The sequence below is a fragment of the Schistocerca americana genome, chromosome 2, assembly GCF_021461395.2.
Source record: "Schistocerca americana isolate TAMUIC-IGC-003095 chromosome 2, iqSchAmer2.1, whole genome shotgun sequence".
Classification (NCBI taxonomy): domain Eukaryota; kingdom Metazoa; phylum Arthropoda; class Insecta; order Orthoptera; family Acrididae; genus Schistocerca; species Schistocerca americana.
The window spans coordinates 982396981-982411893 of record NC_060120.1 but is presented as its reverse complement, the minus strand read 5'-3'; the positions used below and the strand labels follow the sequence as shown (position 1 = coordinate 982411893).

General features: G+C 43.2%; 1 protein-coding gene across 1 annotated transcript in view; it reads right to left on the bottom strand.

The window, feature by feature from the left end:
• The window catches only part of LOC124594588, a 265908-nt gene extending 254479 nt beyond the window's left edge, over positions 1–11429 (bottom strand). Inside the window, exon 1 of the mRNA XM_047132961.1 lies at positions 11337–11429. The gene's annotated coding sequence lies outside the window, so the exon portion shown is untranslated. The remainder of the gene's footprint in view (positions 1–11336) is intronic.
• Between the last annotated feature and the right edge of the window lie 3484 nt (positions 11430–14913).

The window sequence follows — 14913 nt, the reverse complement described above, 5'->3', positions numbered from 1 at the left end:
TCTAGAAATTCTCAGAGATACGTGCAGATGTTACAAACCAATGAAAGCACTGATCTTTATAACATTTGTTTCTTTAGCATTCCTTTCACTAGATAAGTTACAAGGACTTTCATTGTTGTAAATACTAGTATACGTTGCAATAATGCGTATTTTATTTTCATCCGAAAATGGCTTCACAATCGTTTTTGTCTTTGTTATATGAGCTTCATTTTTGCGCCCAGGTGACCGCGAAATAGTATTATAAGATCTCGTTCTAACTGCGGTAGGATAATTACTTTTCCTACATTTATCTCTTCCAATTTTTTCTAAAAGAAATAGGTCCTCTTGAATTAGTTATTCCCTGTGACTTATATTCATCATTTTCTGACACTTATTGTTCTGTTTCTGAATCATGACCACTTTCATGCACATAATCCTGGTTCTCTGAGTCGCTAATATCACTGTCAGGGTCTTCATCACTCAGCTCATTGAACCACTCCAGCAACTCATGCACATCTTTGCTAAACTCTGCCCTAGGTTTTTTTTTACCTTTGACATTTATTTCACAAACTAAAAGTATACAGAATATTTGCTTTTCGTAGACAAGTATTCTAGATAAAGACTGTAACTGATTTCTATGCGCCTAAAATTACTCACATGAAAATAGGAGTGGATTTAGGAAAGAAGTTAAGTAACATACACTTACTTTGATTCACATTGTAACAGTAATGCTCGTGCGAATGACCAGTGTCCTCCAAACTATAATAATGTTTCGACAAGAGTGCAACCCTGCGGAACTAAAATCCAGTGGTGGCTGAAGCTAACCGATGAAAAGTTAACGGAAAGGTACTGAAAATGGAGCGAACTCAATCCAGTCCAATCAGACAAAAGGAGAGCGGAAAAATCATGTGGACAACGAGTGTCATCCGCCGGAGCAACGGAGGATTGATTAAATGTAGCACATTCCATCAGTCATCTGGTGATTATCGAAAGCTGCTTGCCCAGTCAATACAAAAACAGCAGTACGCACTCAGAGGTTCGCTTAAGATTCCAATGCTATCGGTTTCAGATGTGTTAGGGAACGAAGCAAAAATAACCGACTTGATATACGTATATAAAGTTTCCAGCGAGAATCGGTCGTATGGCCAGAAGTACATTCATAACAGCAAACGAGCATTAAAGCGCACGGCTCGTGAGACATCGATGATACGACCTTTCTCTCACTGCTGCACTAGCGACCAAAAGAGAAAAGAAAGGTAGATTGCTCACATAATGAAAAGAAAATTTAATCGTAAAATGATCAGCTTATGGTCAAAAAATTAAATTTCCGTACTCATTACCACTTATTACATAAGAATGTTTCATCAAACTTTAAAAAAAATACATATAGTGAATTTAGAAGTATACTTCAGCTCCATTCCTAGAAGTAAGTTGACGATCACTGAGTTGCCAAAGACTTTCTGTGATGTCGCCAAGTCTCAGCTATTCCAGCAGTAGGAGCACATTTTTGGACGGCTCTCAGTGTCTCACTCTAGTGCTGTTACCTACTCCTTGTTCTGGCTGCCCGTCTCAGCTAGCGAGGCCCAGCCTGAGGCCAGGCTTCATTTAACACACAGGATATACAAAGTGAACTTTACACCGATACTACTGGCTAACATTGCCTGAATGTGTCTAACTAAACTTAAAATCAAAACATCTAGTAATTTTTTATAATTGTATTACTATTTGTTTATGTGTATAATTTTGTAATAATAGTAGAACTGAGTCAAAAAATTGTCAAAGATGAAAAGTCTTATGCAAAATTTTTATAAAGAGCAATTTCTATAGTAAGGGTAGTTAGGTGTTTGACCTGCCCAGATTAGCTCTCCGATGATGTTGTGGCGCCGTTGTCCCATGCGCCTGACTGACCTGTTGCTGGAGGCCCTTGCACCACGCCCTCTATCTGCCCCTGTTCAGCTTTCGGACGTCCCGCCCATCATTTGCTTCCACCATTTTTTCCTTGAACTGAGCTACGTCCGTTTTGCGAAACTGCCAACGTGCTTGATGGCCAAGAAGGCAACCTGTGGCTTTTTTCAGCGGAACAGCTCACCGGATGTGGTTGAAGTGAAGTGTTCCCAGGTCGACTGGCGTGCCGTTTGGCAATCGGTGTGCGCTCCTTACCTTGCAACTGCCGTCCGGTCTGGATGGTATCTTACGGTCAATGGTCACTCCTTCACGCGATTCACTTTGCAGACGCTCCACTATGCGTCGGCTATGATGTTCTGGACACAGACGAGCGGCGGTAGGTCTCTGGTTCTTGGTGAGACAGATGCTACCAATAACTACAGGTACGACTCCCCATCAGATACCTCCTGACCTGCTCCTCTATCCAGACTCGAGATACGTCGCACAAACGAAGACGAACTCCGTGAAGTGGGTCTGTAGACACGCAGTTCACTACTTGTTTGCTGATAGCGAGAAAAATGTCCTCGATTTTTGGCGCTTCCGTAATGGACGACATTGTGCAGTCCCAAATACAGACAATTTTTCTCTAATTTGCTTTGCAGTGTCTTTCTTAACGCACTCCTGAGTTGAGGTGTTACCCAATGCGAAGTTGATCCACGCATTTTCCTGACTGGGTACTGATTATTCTCTGGTCAATGGATTGTTCTCCTCAGCTACGTCGGTCTCCTGATACGTTCGATGGTAATAAAATAAAACATAAAAAAGAAAAAGAAGAAGAAAAATCAATGAATAAATAAATAAACTTTGTCTGCTTGAAGTGCATCATTTTCCCTGCACCTTCCTTCGTTCTCGATGGAGGAAACGGGATTGTGGCCAGACCTCAGGTTGCGACCCCTGCCTGCTCTACCTGCTCTACTCCCCCCCCCCCCCCCCCCCCCTCCACACCTTCCTTTGGGTGCCAGGAAGACTCCATAAAAAAAGTAGCTGTGCAAGCTAAAACGCCGCGCTTCCGGTACAAGGTGGTTCGCCGGCCCCGAATCGAATCCATCTGGGGGATTAACGACGAGGATTGGTGTGCCAGCCAGCCTGGATGCGTTTTTAGGCAGTTTACCATATTACACTAAAAGAAAACCGGGCTGATACCCAAGTCTGCACCAGGTTATACGCTTCGCAAACATTTTGAAAACTTTCGCTACTTTCACATGAATGACATTACACTCATAAAGTTGGGGTTCAGAGCAAATGCTTTGTCGGTTACATTATCGCTGGGACAAGCATTTTGCTTCTTTTTCGATAGATCGCTAAGCAGACAGATCGAAAATCAGTCACGAAATCTTAATAAAACTTCTCCATCATAAGTCTTCTTACTACTTTCAGTACCCCATAGGCCTAATGATGGAAAACTGAAGATATTGCAGAAGTGCATGCTTGATAATTCCTACATTATTCTCCCTCTGTTGACAGATTTTATTAATAAAATTGAGACATGAATAATTTGCTAGTCCAACAGCCTCGCCGCAGTGCTGACGCCGGTTCCCGTCAGATCACCGAAGTTAAGCTCTGTCGGGTTGGGCTAGCACTTGGATGGGTGACCATCCGGTCTGCCGAGCGCTGTTGGTAAGCGGGGTGCACTCAGCCCTTGTGAGGCAAACTGAGGAGCTACTTGATTGAGAAGTAGCGGCTCCGGTCTCGGAAACTGACATACGGCCGGGAGAGCGGTGTGCCGACCACACGCCTCTCCATTTCCGCATCCAGTGACGCCTGTGGGCTGAGGATGACATGGCGGCCAGTCGGTCCCGTTGGGCCTTCCAAGGCCCGTTCGAACCGAGTTTTAGAATAAATTTCTATATGGATATCTTTATATGTATACTCCCACTGACACATTTCCGCACAATTTGCGTATAACAAGGGACTAGTCTATGAAACAAGACATTTCTATGTCAAACAAATTTAATGTCTTACGAATTCGTGACAGTTTGGAGAACCTCATGTTACAGATAACTCATGTTTAATAAAATATTCTTTATTCATAAGATTATCTTGGTAAGTTGTAAATCATATCTATTAGTACACTGCCTAGTTTCATAATATTTTTTATTTGTATATTGAACACAAAACTAAACAAAAGAGATTGATTCCTTATTTATAGAGTTCCAGAAGGCTTCAGATACTGTACCACGCATGCGACGTGTAATGAAATTGCGTGATTATGGAATATCGTCTTAGTTATGTAATTGGATTCGTGATTTCCTGTCACAGAGGTCACAGTGCGTAGTAATTGACGGAAAGTCATCGAGCAAAACAGAAGTGATTTCTGGCGTTCCCCAAGCTAATGTTATAGGCCCTCTGCTGTTTCTAATCTATATAAATGATTTAGGAGACAATCTGAGCAGAAGTACTACGTTGTTGCAGATGTCGCTGTCGTTTATCGTCTAGTAAAGTCATCAGAACATCATAACAAATCGGAAAATGATTTAGAAACGATATCTGAATGATGCAAAAATTGCCAATTGACCCTAAATAACGAAAAGTGTGGGGTAATCCAAATGAGCGCTAAAAGGAATCCGTTAAATTCGGTTACACGATGAATCAGGCAAATCTGAAGGCCGCAAAATCAACAAAAATCTAGGAATTACTATTACGAACAACTTCAAATGGAAAGAACACATAGAAAATTTTATGGGGAAGGCAAACCAGATACTGTGTTTTATTGGCAGAACACGTAGAAAATGGAACAGATCTGCTAAAGAGACTGCCTACACTACGCTTGTCCGTCCTCTTTTGGAGTACTGCTGCGCGGTCTGAGACCCTTACGAGATCAGATTAACGGAGTACATCGACAAACTTCAAAGAAGAGCAGTACGTATTGCATTATCTCAAAATAGGGGAGAGAGTGTCACTAACAAGATTCAGGATTTGGAGTGGACATCATTAAAACAAAGGCGTTTTTGATTGGCGACTCCATGGAGTGCTGTGTGCACAACGACCATATTTGTTAAATTAAAAAGGTCAGCGTTGGTCGTAATATTGATGTTTTATTGATAGCAGAATCGATTTTCGATCGCTTGGTGATCATCTTTAGTGCTGTACAAATTAAACTCAGACACTGGTATCAAGTTATCAATAACAAAACTGAGAAGCGATCACAATAACAATAATATTGTGATCGCGTCTCAGTTTTGGTTATTGATAACTTGATTCCAGTGTCTGAGTTTAATTTGTACAGCACTGAAGATGATCACCATGTGATCGAAAATCGATTCTGCTATCAATAAAACATCACCTGATTTATTTCGAACACATTCCATTATACTTGTTTTGCTTTTGTTGATGTTCGTCTTATGTTCTCCTTTCGAGACGATGTCCATTTCATTCAGCAGCTCTTCGAGGACCTTTGCAGTCTCTGACAGAATTACATTGTCATTGGCTAATCTCAAAGTTTTTCTTTTCTCTGCATAATCTTAAATTCCATTTCCAAAATGGGCCTTGGTTTCCTGTAGTCCTTGCTCAGTGACATCGAGGATAGACTAGGACCTGTTCTCATTCGCTTCTCAACCACTATTTCCCTTTCACGTCCTTCGACTCTAGCTGCCGTCTGGTTTCTTTGCAAGTTGTGAATAACCTTCTCTCTCCGAGTTCGATCCCTGCTACCTTCAGAATTTCGAAGAGTGTATGTAGTCTAGTCAATTCTCTGAGTCTACAAATGCTGTAAATGTAGCTCTGCCTTTTCTTATCTTCCAAGCAAAGTTGTAGGGTCAGTAGAGCCTCGCATGTTCCTGCATTCCTCCAGAGCCCATCCTAATCTTCCGAGAGATCTCCTACAAGCTTTTTCATTGTTCTCGAAATAATTCGTGTCAGTATTTTGCAAAAATGACTCATTAAGCTTAGTATGCAAATTGAAAGTAGAATGGGGGAGAAAAGAAAGTGAAGGGAAGAAACTAATGATATCAGCTGCACCGGGACTTCATGCGGAATTAGGGGCAATCAGTGGAAGTATGTGCCAGACTGGGACTCGAACCCGGGATCTTTTGCTTTCTAGGCAGTGCCAATGCCGACCCACACTCCTACCTAGCGCCATCTATCCGATAGGTGGGAGTGTGGCTCTGCCAGGGTAGCGTGCTGAGACAGTCAGCGCATTTGCGATAAACACTGTGTCCGGATGGCGCAGTGGTTACTGGCACTGCCTAGAAAGCAAAAGATTCCGCGGTCGACTCCTCCGGCACTCGTCACCGCTGATTCCGCAAGTCCCGGTGCAGCTGATATCATTAGTTCTTCCCCTTGACTTCCCACCCCTTTCTCTCCTCTCCACCTTCAGTTTACATATTCTGTATCACAGCTGCGGATTTCTCGTGGTGTCTGTTCTTTTGGACAGGTCCGAGGGTATTATTCCTGTTTCATACATGATGCCCACCAGGTCAAATAGTTTTCTCATGACTGGCTATTCCAAGGATATCATTAGTTGCGAGAGAATGTCGTTTACTCCAGGGACCTTGTTTCGACTTACATCTTTCAGTGATCTGTCAAATTCTTCTCGCTGTATCGTATCGAATCTCCCATCTCACTTCATCTCCATCTCCTTCCATTTCCCTTGTACAGCCCCTCTGTATACTCCTTCCACTTTTCAGTTTTCAGTTTTTCCTTCTTTCCTTGGTAATGGTTTTCCATTTGAGTTCTTGGTATACAACTAAATTCAGAGCGAACACGAACGACACAAACTTTATAATTTGTCCATTTCATGCTTCGGTTTCTAACGCTTGCGCGAAAGTCCTCATAAGATATAAATACGAAGGACGTTCAATAAGTAACATAACATAATTTTTTTCTCGGCCAGCTTCGGTTGAAAAAAAAATGCGGAATTTGTTGTGGGACATCTCTCGCTTCAGCCCCTATAGTTTCACGAAGATCCAATAGGTGGCGGCGCTGTAAGTAGCCTTCAATGTGGCATCTGTAACGGGGGTGCGTTCCTAGCAGAGAGCTGTCATTGAGTTTCTTTTGGCGGAAAACCAGGGAATCTCAGATATTCATAGGCGCTTGCACAATGTCTACGGAGACCTGGCAGTGAACAAAAGCACTGTGAGTCGTTTGACGTGGCGTCTGTCATCATGGCAACAAGGTGGAGCAAACCCATCCAATCTCTCGTATGTCGGCTAGCGGCACACAGCTATGACTCCAGCATTGTTAGAACGTGCGGACACTCTCATTCGAGTTGATTGACGGATCGGAATCAAACAACTTGCTACTCAACTGGCGTCTCTATTGGTAGTGCTGACACGCTCGTCACTAGTTGGGCTACTCCTAATAGAAGACTGTAAAGAGCGCTATGGTTGCTGGTCCTACTCCCCCATGCGCTCATTTGGAGTGTTTGTGATCTCCCATGACTGACTGTCCCGACCGCCACACATTTGTTCCCAGAATTGTTTCGTGACATTGGTGACACCTGGCGATGAAGCCAGTTTAGAGACCGGTCGTAGAATAAATTAAGAAAGTTATTGGCAACGAAAGCGGATTTTTCTTCTATAAACATATGTTGTCAAGATTATTGAATAATAACGTCCTGTTTACATTTTCGAGATGACAGGTACAAAATATTGCAATGTAGTGAACCTAACTGAAAACGGAAATGGTATTAAGATGTTCTAAACCCTGAGGACAACAGATGTTTTACAAAATCCGAGCCGCGTGGGATTAGCCGAGCGGACTGAGGCGCTACAGTCATGGACTGTGCGGTTGGTCCCGGCGGAGGTTCGAGTCCTCCCTCGGGCATGGGTGTGTGTGTTTGTCCTTAGGATAATTTAGGTTAAATAGTGTGTAAGCTTAGGGACTGATGACCTTAGCAGTTAAGTCCCATAAGATTTCACACACATTTGAACATTTTGAACAAAATCCGATACCTTATTGAATTAGGCTCAAAAAATGGCTCTGAGCACTATGCGACTTAATTTATGAGGTCATCAGTCGCCTAGAACTCAGAGCTAACTAACCTAAGGACATCACACACAGCCATGCCCGAGGCAGGATTCGAACCTGCGACCGGAGCGGTTGCTCGGTTCCAGACTGTAGAGCCTAGAACCGCACGGCCATTCCGGCCAGCTATTGAATTAGGTCATAAATACCTTAAAGTTACCGGATAATAATTTGGAGCAGATTTTGTTACGTTAATTTAGGAATTAATACAGGGTGATTCAAAAAGAATACCACAACTTTAGGAATTTAAAACTCTGCAACGACAAAAGGCAGAGCTAAGCACTATCTGTCGGCGAATTAAGGGAGCTATAAAGTTTCATTTAGTTGTACATTTGTTTGCTTGAGGCGCTGTTGACTAGGCGTCACCGTCAGTTGATGCTAAGATGGTGACCGCTCAACAGAAAGCTTTTTGTGTTATTGAGTACGGCAGAAGTGAGTCGACGACAGTTATTCAGCGTGCATTTCGAACGAAGTATGGTGTTAAACCTCCTGATAGGTGGTGTATTAAACGTTGGTATAAACAGTTTACAGAGAATGGGTGTTTGTGCAAAGGGAAAAGTTCTGGACGGCCGAGAAAGAGTGATGAAAATGTAGCACGCATCCAGCAAGCATTTGTTCGCAGCCCAGGAAAATCGACTCGCAGAGCTAGCAGAGAGCTGCAAATTCCACAATCAACTGTATGGAGAGTCCTACGAAAAAGGTTAGTTATGAAACCTGAGCGTCAACTACCCGAGGCGATGGATCGGCCGCCAGGCAGCCCGTGACAGAGCACTTCATCACTGGCCTCCAAGAAGCCCTGATCTTACCCCCTGCGATTTTTTCTTATGGGGGTATGTTAAGGATATGGTGTTTCGGCCACCTCTCCCAGCCACCATTGATGATTTGAAACGAGAAATAACAGCAGCTATCCAAACTGTTACACCTGATATGATACAGAGAGTGTGGAACGAGTTGGAGTATCGGGTTGATATTGCTCGAGTGTCTGGAGGGGGCCATATTGAACATCTCTGAACTTGTTTTTGAGTGAAAAAAAACCTTTTTAAATACTCTTTGTAATGAAGTATAACAGAAGGTTATATTATGTTTATTTCATTAAATACACATTTTTAAAGTTGTGGTATTCTTTTTGAATCACCCTGTATATCTATTTAAATTAGTATGACTTAAAACTGATTTTATTAGAATTTTTTAGTATTCTATAAAACATTAACCTATTCTTGAGACACGAGAGTTTTCTATTAAGGACAATATTCGCTTGAGGAATGGTCAGTATTCTTTTCCCGGAGGAATGGTCAGTATTCAATGACACGACAAGGGTTATCATTCGAAGGAAAAAAAGTCCAGTAAACACGGTCTCTACAATGCACACCGTAAGAGCTATGAGTATTTCTTCATCTGTAGTGTGAAACAAATCTCTTCTACTGCATGTTCTTTGCTTTCCATATTTTGAGAGGAGTTAGTATCGCCTGCAACAAGAAAAAAAATCTTTAGTGGTTATGGGCTCGAAAAAGTTATACCTTAAGAGCTATGAGCATGTTCAGTAAAAAAGATACGTTTTACAGTAGCGGAGATGAACAAGTGCCCATAGCTCTTATGCTCTTCAGAGCGTATGCTTACCGGACACTTTTTCTTGTTTTAGTCCATACCACCATTTCACAAAATGTGGAAAGCAAAGAGCTTGCAGTAGAAGAGATTTGCTTTACAGTACCGAAGATGAGGAAGCGCTCATAGTTCTTCATGTAGGCGGTTTAGAGCCCATGTTTATTGACTTTTTTCCTTCGAACGATCGTTCCTGTCACATCGACGAATACTGACCATACCTCCAGGAGCACCCTGTACTCAAGATGGAAAGGATGATTGTTTACAACGTAGCAAAGCGCTGAAGGTAAAGTCGAGACGAGCACAATGACACAGGACACGTGTGGTTTTTCAACCGGGGAAGCAGCCTCAAACTGGCCTACAGAAGCAACCTACGCAACAGTTATGCGCGTTGTGAGAGATTTTGGCAAAAATCGTGCTTCAGTGTTAGGAATTCCTTGTTATTGCTATTACAGAATGTAAAATTGACGTCTGTATAATTTTACCACACAATATTGTGAATATCAACAGCATAAAATCAACAATTTAATCGTTTTGTTCCTGTGGCCCTCTTAACACTAAATTACTGTCGTTATAGTGTTTAAGTGGCAAACGTAATTGGTTTTTGCACAGCGCTTACAAAAGTCTTTTTTCAATCATTACTCTCTGCACACAGTCTCGTGATGCCAATTGAGGAACTACTCGACCGAATAATAGCGGCTTCGGTCAAGAATACCATCATAACGACCGGGAGAGCGGTATGCTGACCCCACGCCCCTCCTATCCGCATCCTCCACTGAGGATGACACGGCGGTCGGATGGTCCCGGTAGGCCACTCGTGGCCTGAAGACGGAGTGTACTCTCACGCGAGTGATTCGATTAAAAAGTCAACCTAATAGCTCACTAAGTCTGTGGCGTAAGTGAAAGAGAAGATTTCGTGCGGTGGGCATGCGCTATTATAGCTCTGGTAGATTTTGACGGTCAATTTGAGGTTATTTCCCAGCTTGATTGACTGTGAGCGCCCAATATCAAATCGTTCGTCTCGATAGCCCCTACACCTCTGTGGCACACTCTAAACAGTTGCTGCTTACACACTATAAGCTTCCATTGGGGTAGTTCTGAAATTATCATCACGTTTCTGACAGCTTTTCATTAAATGGTATTACCGTCTAACGACGACGTTGCGGTCACGGTAGAGATAGCGGGACAAGGCCCAACCTAAGACACTATTCTGTAACTTGTAACTTAAAATAATTTATTTTTAGTACACAGTCTGGATTAGTAGGGGCCGTAGTTGCTGGCATGTTCACATAAGTTGATTTAAAAAATGGCTCTGAACACTATGGGACTTGACATCTGAGGTCATCAGTCCCATAGACTTAGAACTACTTAAACCTAACTAAGTCCGCAGCTCGTGGTCGTGCGGTAGCGTTCAATTCCCGGCGGGGTCAGGGATTTTCTCTGCCTCGTGATGACTGGGTGTTGTGTGATGTCCTTAGGTTAGTTAGGTTTAGGTAGTTCTAAGTTCTAGGGGACTGATGACCATAGCTGTTAAGTCCCATAGTGCTCAGAGCCATTTGAACCAAACCTAACTAAGGACGTTACACACATCCATGCCCGAGGCTTGATTCGAACCTGCGAACATAGTAGCAGAGCGTTCCGTAAGTTGGTTTAGCTAGATTGTAATCCGAAGGAAAAGCTCCTGTAGTTTCGCGTCTCTGAAGACTACATCTTACTTCTTACACTCGCCAGTGCACATTGTGAGACGTAATTTTGCCAGTTGCAAGAAACTGTCGCGATCCGTTGGGCACAGGATAAGTCACACCTAATTTGCATGCATGCGTGTGTGCGGCGCTGCTGCCGTGCGACGTACCTCAGTATGCTGCGTGTTCCCGGCGGCCGTCCGCTTTCATTGCACGGGCGCGAAGTTAGAACGTCTGCCCCCGTGTGACGGTAAACAGAACTCCTTACACGTCGCTACTGTGATAAGAGTGCAGGAAGCGCCCAACGGAAGCTGATGACGGGACCTGGCGCTCCGTCAGTTCCTCGAAGTGCCGCTATTCCCCGCTCACGGGCTGCCTTCTGCGTACGGACGGGAAAATCCGACCGATTATTACCGATACCGCTATTTTAGTTCTGAATAAGCGGTATTTCTCGGTATTTGTTTGGTTTCGGTTATAGCAGGCGCTTTTACTTTTTACTGATAAAAGGCCGAAATATCAATTGGCAACAGCAACTGTGTTAATTTTTTTTCTTTTTTAAATAAACCTTCCTTTTAAAAGAACGAGTCACTTTTATTTGCAAAATTTGCATTGCTTTGAAACATGGCGTTATTTTTGACAATGAGAAAAGTGATCAGCGCTATTTTAAAACCAATACTGACAGCAACGAGCAACAAACACATGGCATTAGAAATGGTGCATCATTGCTGAGACATTAATGTGCCTGTTACCACGTGGCGTGTCCTGTTAGAAGGTGCGCGTGTGCAAGATTTGCCCTATCTTGTGTTTGACAATTGTTGAACTACACGAAAAAAACGCAAATTAATTACAAACTACGGCGTACGCACACCCCATTCAACATGTAAACGACGTCACTACAGATACACAGACTTAGATTATGACATGTTCGATATGCCTGCCATCATTGGCGATGATGTACCGCTGACGAATAGTGAAATTCTACATGACCCGCGGAAGTGTCGGAACATCGATGCTGTCGATGACCTTCTGAACGGCTGTTTTCAGTTCAGCAATGGTTTTTTGGCTATTACTGTACACCTTGTCTTTAATACAGCCCCACAAAAAGGAGTCGTATATGCCCTGATCCGGAGAACATGGCCGCTAATCGAGCCCCAAGCCAGTGGCCTCTGGATACTGCAGAGCCAGAATGCGGTGCTCCAGGACATGAAACACTCGTGCTTCCATGGGGTAGAGCTCCGTCTTGCATGAACCACATCTTGTCCAAATCAAAGTCGCTTTCCAAAACCTTCACGAACGGTTTGCTTTAGAACGTGCACTACTGGCCGCGGGGCACGATGAAAATTAGTATGGTTTGGTTTAGTGACGAAACCTACTTTCATTTTTATGGGTTCGTCAATAAGCAAAATTGGCGCATTTGGGGCACTGAGAATCCGCATTTCGCTATCAAGAAGTCTCTCCATCCTCAACGGGTGGCTGTGTGATTTACAATATCCAGTCGCGCAATAATCGGTGAGATATTTCTTGACTGCGAGGGGACTATCGTGGTACTTCCTAGCACAGTTGTCTGGTACAGCTGTCTGCACTGCTGTGATCTGGGGTTACTAATATCACCGTATCCATGCGATCTGCGTATATCACAGGTCTATCAAGATGTGACTGTGGCCCGCTTGCAGCGAAACCCAACTTTGAAAAGCTGTATGAAACAACTATATAGGAGGGATCACTGGAGTTTTATGTGTCCTGACAAATGCAGTACTGCTCTATTGATTTTGCTTTAATACCTGGACCTAAAGGCTCTGTCTTTTCCTTTCTTAACTTTTGCTACGTAAATGAAAATGCTTGAACTGAACTACATTTATGATGATTACAGGGATAAGTGAACGGATGTATATAGCCTACCCTCACAGTGTTATGGGATTAGTAACAGAATTGTTCAATGTAGCTTTGTTACCCCACCATTAGTTATAAGTATTTTTCTTTTACTTAAATTATCTCTTTCTTTTAAATTAATGCTGCTGCAGTTGTAGAGTTTTTGCGTGTCTTTTGAGGGGGTATGTTACAAACGCGTATGCAGTGGTATTTTCAAAGCGAGTCGACATACCGCTAGTTTGATACGGTCGCGCGTTAATCGCGGATTCCGCAGTTATTTTGTGAGCGCTGAACAACAGAACTGAAGCTGCTTGTTCGCTGTTGGGCTAAGCTTCGCGGTAAGAGCAAGTTGAATGTGACAGCTGTCGAACCACGCGGTCTATGTTTACATCGTAGTTACTCATGCTGTCACACTTTCAAGAGCAGTAACTTGGTTGTTAATGATTACAGGGATAAGTGAAAGGATGTATATAGCCTACCCTTACAGTGTTTATGGGATTAGTAACAGAACTGTTTTTTATTTACGAAGGTGGTTTGAAAAGCTCTCGGAACTGAATAGAAAAAAAGTACTTACATCGCTGAAACTTTTTTTATTTTTTAATGTAGTCTACTTGTAGATTAATGCACTTGATCAAACGATGTTCCAGTGCCTTGATCCTATCTCGAAAACGAGTTTCCTCCAGGGCTGCAAAATAGTTGCCAACTCCGGCTAGCCGGCCGCGGTGGTCTAGTGGTTCTAGGCGCGCAGTCCGGAACCGCGGGACTGCTACGGTCGCAGGTTCGAATCCTGCCTCGGGCATGGATGTGTGTGATGTCCTTAGGTTAGTTAGGTTTAAGTAGTTCTAAGTTCTAGGGGACTGATGACCACAGAAGTTAAGTCCCATAGTGCTCAGAGCCATTTGAATCATTTGAACTCCGGCTATCAATTCTTCGTTTGAAGTGAATCTTCGTCCACAAAGAAAAATTTTCATTTTTGGGAAGAGACAGAAGTCTGACGGAGCCGTATCAGGTGAACAAGGCTGGTGTGGCAACAATTCATACCTTAGCTCGTGTAATTTTGCCATGGCGACGGCAAATGTGTGCAGGAGCGCATTGTCTTGATGGAAGATGACTTTCTTCCTCGCTAAACCTGGCCTTTTTAGCGTATCTTTTGTTGCAATTTGTCCAGGAGGTTAGCACAGTATTCTCCAGTAATTGTTTGCCCAGTGGGGAGATAATTTACGAACAGGATCCCCTTCGCATCCCAGAACACTGACACCATGACCTTTCCTGTCCAAGGAATTGTCTTCGCTTTCTTTGGTGGCGGAGAATCAGCATGTTTCCACTGCTTTGACTGTTGTTTTGTCTCTGGGGTATATCAGTGCGCCCAAGTTTCATCTGTGGTCACAAACCGGTGCAAAAAATCTTGTTCGTTTTTCCTAAAACGGTCAAACATTTTTTTCCGAAATGTCCATTCTCAGGCGTTTTTGATCCAGCGTCAAGATCCTGCAGATATTTTTTTTCATTTCTAATTATTCAGTTAAGATGTGGTATACCCTTTCAGATGACAGCTGACAAGCGTGAGCAATCTCATGCACTTTCACTCGGCGATCCTCCATGTCCCTTTTGTGCACTTTTGCAATGAGTTCTGGAGTCGTGACACATCTTGGCCGACCACTGTGCGGATCATCATCTAAGCTCTCCCGACCAAATTTAAATTCATTTGTCCTCTCGAAAACAGTTGAATATGAAGGAGCAGAGTCTTCCAGTGTATTCTGCAAATCGATATGAATGTCCTTTGCTTTCATACCTTTCTTTACGAAGTACTCGACGCGCAAGTCGCAGAAGTGGTGTCACCTCAAAAGACTTGCAAAAGGCGATCAGGTCTACCCGCCAG